The sequence below is a fragment of the Phycodurus eques genome, chromosome 2 (assembly GCF_024500275.1).
Source record: "Phycodurus eques isolate BA_2022a chromosome 2, UOR_Pequ_1.1, whole genome shotgun sequence".
NCBI classification, from domain to species: Eukaryota; Metazoa; Chordata; class Actinopteri; order Syngnathiformes; family Syngnathidae; genus Phycodurus; species Phycodurus eques.
In genome coordinates, this window is record NC_084526.1 from 16,276,545 (window position 1) to 16,282,638 (window position 6,094).

Here is a 6,094-nt window from a genome sequence, read left to right on the forward strand (position 1 = left end):
TCTCATTACACTATTTCATTTATGATTACTGTTACTTAAGTCCGTCAGCAGGGGTCTCTATCTTCTCAGTTACTTTTGAGGTCATTTTACTGTAGTTTATTTTTACAGGTACATTTATTTTGAAAGACAATACACTATGGGCAGCAATGCGGGCCTTGTGATTAGCAAGAGAATAGAATAGAATCACCTTTTATTGTCATGAACATGCATGCATGCACACAAAATGTGTTCTCTGCATTAAACCCATCACAGTGAACACATACACAAGTTAGTGGAACACACTGGAGCAGGGGGTAGCTGAAGCGCCCGGGGAGCATTTCAGGGTATCAATGTCTTGCTCAAGGACACCACAGCCATGAGTCTGGGAGATGTTGGCGGATGGTCCAGTCGGGGTCTTGAACCTAGATCCCCCACGGTGGCAGGTGATGGGCATAACTGTTGGGCCACGGCTGCCCGAGCACCTCTGCCACACAGATCTAAGGTTCTGGATTTAAATCTCGAATGACGAGAGAAGAAAAGCACTATAGAAAATGGATGAAAATCCAAAGGGTAACTATACAGATAGATAGATAGAGACAGACACACGCGCACACACACAGACACACACACAGACAATTTAATTATTTACTATATTGACAGTGCAAAAACATATGAAGTGTACTGACTAAAATGTGTTGAACTGTATTTGTTTGAATTGCTGCTGTGAAAACTAGTTAAAAGTTTGTTTGGTTCTTTGTGTGGATGGATACTGGGGTGTCCTGCGTTCCGAGGGGTCTGTGAACATTTCAGGGTTTTTTTTTTGGTTTTTTTTAATGATTGATTGAATGGGTGGTGCGTCCAATGGGATTAGGGGGAAGGAGGTGGGTCGTGTGAAAGAGGGCGGTAGAGAAGAGTTGTGGTTTTTTTGGGGTTCTTGACCTGGTTTTTCCACGCGAACGGATTGACTGTTTCAACGCGAACGGATTTACTCTTTCAAGGCCACGGGTCCTGCCTGCTGAACGCCACCGGGCTGCCGCTTCGACGCTACGGGATCCAGTCGGTGTGCCTACTGAAGCGTTTTGAGGGCGCGATCCTACGCCAATCGGTTTCGGTTTTCTTTTCCCCAGTGAACTGAGGGCTCAACGGTTTTGTGAGTACTGCCAGTGAGGGCTACACATAATTCCACACATGGTTTAAAGGTGTATTGAGGTGTTGGTTAAACTGTCAATTCAGATGAAATATTTTATTTAAGTGGGGATTGGCATTTGACAGAATTTCCTTAAAGGACCATGGGAAAAATGAACGATCAATTCATAAATTAATTGTTTTTTTTATTGAATGTTCTGAACTAATGTATTGATACCAGCATTCTTCCATTTTCTATAGAGTTTGCCCTCATTAGAATCAACGATGAGCTGATTTTGAGCGAAAGGTGGACTTGACACAATCCAATCCCACGATTTCAATACTGCTGAGTTGAACAATCATTCCCAGAAGAGTTGCTATAGTTGGATGATATTGAACTAGTTGTGACTAAGAACTGCATGGTGTTCTATAGGGTTGCGAACGATAAACTGATGCGACCGAATGGCCGTTCGTAAAGGCAAGAGGCAGACTAAGTTATCAATGCAAAATCCGCCAGGAACCCTTAGATATACATCGGTTGCAGGGCTGTGGACCGGATCCGGATATCGCGAGGCTCAGTATCAGTTGCCTGAAGCTTAATGGTTTTCATCTCTTAAAACAACTCCGAGAGGTCTTGCGCTGTGCTCCACAGATAACGGTATGTTTACAACACAACACAGCAGTGGTGGATACAGTGACACTACTAGTTTAACTACATTTGTCCGTACTGTCACTATTTCAACATCAAATAGCTTTTCCGTAGTTAAGGTACTTTCGTGGTCACAGTGATAGCAAAGTATCATTCCCCCAGTAGTTGTAAGCATTAAATCCAACTTCACATTACGTACCTTATCACAACTCCGCCGTCGACACTTGGGCCGGCGGCGAAATTTGTGCCGCGGATTGTAAACATGCAGACAAGTACATCTCAGCAATTTCCATTTGAGGTTATAACTCAACAAACTAATGCTTCTTCTCGAGTCTGCGCAGCCACTTACTGTATACATTGTAGTGTTGGTATTGTGCGACCCTAAAAAGAAACTTCTGGGAGGACACAAAGCCAGGGATGTCCCGAAGCTGACAGTTTACCTAACCTAGTCATCTCAATTTAAAAGTTCAAAAAGTGATCAAGCAGCAACAAAAAAAACAGTGCATGTGTGCAGTGGCGGTCCTAGCTTGAATGGCAGAGTGTGCGAGACCCCCCCATGGCTCTTTAAATATTGTTTGTGCAGAGTTTGTGAAAATAAAATTTTCAAAATAAATTGTTAAATTGTTGTGGTCTATTTAAATAATTAATTTGATCTTTAAAAAAAGAATACAAACAGTATACAAACAGTATATATATACTGTGTGTATGTAAATATATATATATATATATATATATATATATATATATATATATATATATATATATATATATATATATATATATATATATATATATATTTACATACACTTTTTTTTTACAGTGCCACCAGGAAACTGCTCAGGGTTAAGTGGTCTTTTACATGTTTGAAAATAGGGTTAGACAAATGTCATTTTATAGAATTGGATTCAGTCAAGGTTCTCTATTGATTAGCATTTACATGTGCAAATGTTAACTATCGCATTTTTTCTGCCGTGAATCGAATCCAGAATCGTATCATTCCCATACTGAATCAAATCGTATCGAATTGCTCTGCCCGTAAAGATATAGTTTTTTCATCGAATGGCTACCTGTGTATCAAGATATGTAACGGAGTTGGTGGAGTTTGAATGTTCCATTATTCCCGCATTCCCAAAACAAGCATGTTAGGTTAATTCATTAATTACAAATGTCCGTACAAGTGAATTTGAGTGTGAATCTTTGTTTGTCTATATGTGCCCTACATTTGGGTGACGACCAGTTTAGAATCTACCCCACATCTCGCCCAATGTCACAATACTGTAGATGGATGGATGCTACAAGACACCATTTATCAACAGTCCATCCATCCATCCATTTTCTGAGCCGCTTCTCCTCACTAGGGTCGCGGACGTGCTGGAGCGTATCCCAGCTGTCATCGGGCAGGAGGCGGGGTATACCCTGAACTGGTTGCCAGCCAATCGCAGGGCACATACAAACAAACAACCATTACCACTCACATTCACACCTACGGGCAATTTAGAGTCTCCAATTCATGCATGTTTTTGGGATGTGGGAGGAAACCGGAGTGCCCGGAGAAAACCCACGCAGGTACGGAGAGAACATGCAAACTCCACACAGGCGGGACCGGGGATTGAACCCGGGTCCTCAGAACTGTGAGGCTGATGCTCTAACCAGTCGTCCACCGTGCCACCTTATCAACAGTCAATTCCACAAATTCCTAGTGACCAATTAATCAATTAATGCCCATGCTTAGTATAAACATTTTGACTTTTGTAGTGTTCCAGACTCAAGCAACCTCAGAGACTGTCTTTTGATTTTATTCTGCTGACGACATGTCTACATCAGGCGCTCTGAAGGCCTTAACTAATGTCACACTATTCTTTCAAATACAGAAGATTCCCGTTCACAGCATCTTATGCTACCTGGCCTTATCGTGTGGCCTGTAGGCCCTTCTAAGCTGATGCTATTTCAAACTTCCCTGAGCGCTTACAGCACCAATCTATAATAGAGCGCTCTATCATCCTGGGCAAAATATATAGCAGTCTAACCTGAATATCTCCTGACTGGTGCACACACAATATCTACGACTCAAGACATTGACTATTTATTTATTTTGTTTGTTGTCTACAAGGCAATAAGCTATTTTTAATGTCTAAACACAATGGACATAGAGCGGAACCTTTGAGGTCTGAAAATAAGATTCAGGATGCTGGGGAAAAAAAGTCCTATTAAAATTATGCAAACACTCTGGTCCAGGGTAAAACTGTTGCCATCATAAAACCATTATTATGGTAATTGTACAGGCAATGTTTTAAGTAAAACCTTAATAGTCATTGTCATACACATGTAAAACAATCAAAATACTGAAACTATCCATCCATTTTATTTAGCACTTGTCCTCATTGTGGTAACTGTATGGTAACTGTAATATGGTCTACCACAGTTGACGTTGGATGAGAGACAGGGTACACCCTGCACTGGTCGCCAACCAGTACAAGCTTATGGGATGTATGAGGAAGCTGGAGCATCCGTAGAAAACCTACACAAGCACGGGGAGAACATGAAGACTCCATACCGTAAGGCCTGATTCCAGATTAGATCCCAAATTTCATGAAGTAGATGTGCTAACCACTACTCAATCATGCTGCCACACCAAAACTGAAGGATGCCAAGTGTATAGGCAAGTGGAAAGAGGGAGGGTAGCTAAATGACCTAAGAAATATTGCAATTTTTTAAATTTGTAACTGTCATACAAGTGTAAGAATACTGCTACTTAAAAAAGATACATTCGGACAGAGGGGATGACGACAATGCAGAGGGATGTTAATTGCTCCTGCTGAGATGAGGTGGGTAGAAACAAAATCATGCATTGTAAAAATGCATTATACATAGGTAGAAGGGTTTTCCAGAATTTTGAGCTCAACTTATATTGTACTATACATGGGTGCGCATTATACACGATAATTACGGTGTGTGTGTGTGTGTGTGTGTGTGTGTGTGTGTATATATATATATATATATATATATATATAGGTTTAGCAGTGGTAATATCAATCAGCTATCAATCAGGTATGCTGATCGGCTGATTGTCTTAATATCATAATTCGACAATCCGATCAGTGACGTAAAAGACATTTACTCCGCGTCGCGATCGTGTACAGTATATTTGAATCCAAAAGCTAGTTTATTTTTAGCCTTGTCGCATGTCTTTTGACGTAATACTGTAATTATCTGACCGCCAATAATGTTATTTAAAAAAAAAAAAACATGTCGGCGGTGTGGGACACACAACACGTCTGAGACAGACAACACGTAATGCCTGGATCAGACTACAAGACAAATTTTGTCTTTCACGATTGCAGCATGTCAGACTACTCTTGTATTCCGATACCATCGCATCCCATCTTTTACGAACATCAGGCTTTATCTGTTCAACTCAAACGTAACCGGATACTCTCATTACCATGGCGACGACAACAATAGATCGCGCAAATTTATTGTGTGTGTGTGTGTGTGGGGGGGGGGGGGGGGGGGAGGGGAATAATAAAATAAGGAAAAACGTGTGGTGGTCATCACAGATGCTCAGGAGAGGATGTTCATTCACGCATAGCTAGAGGTAAGTTCACGTACTTTGAATATGATACGGCTCATAAGACTGCAGCAAAACTTTCTGGAGCCTAGCAAGCTAGTGCTAGTACTAACGGTTTTACGTAAACATGCCAGCATTCTGTCGAATCATGCTCTCAGGTGTCGGTGTATGCGAAGTAATTTAATTACAAAAAAGTAATTTAATTACACTAAGTTTGCACCCATTATTTCTATGATCTTGTCATGCAGCCCTGTGGGGGACACTTGCCAGTGCAAACTGTCGGCCGGTCCCAAGCTCGGATAAATGCAAAGGGTTGTGTCATGAAGGGTATCCGGCTTAAAACTTTGCTAAACAAATATGAGCGTTCATCGAAAGAATTTCACACCGGATCGGTCGTGGCCCGAGTTAACAACATCCGCCCCTGACGGCGTGAACCTGCAGGGCGCCGGTGGAGGCCAAACAAGATGCATATGATGGCATGTATGGCAGATTGGACACTAAATAAGGAGAAAAGGATATATACAGGTTGGCCAGACAGAGGGATAGAGATGGAAAGGATGTGCAGCAGGTTAGGGTGATTAAGGATAGAGATGGAAATGTGTTGACTGGTACCAGTAGTGCGCTGGACAGATGGAAATAATACTTTGAGGAGTTGATGAATGAGGAAAATGAGAGAAAAGGAAGAGTTGAAGAGGCAAGTGTGGTGGACCAGGAAGTGGCAATGATTAGTAAGGGGGAAGTTAGAAAGGCATTAAAGAGGATGAAAAATGGAA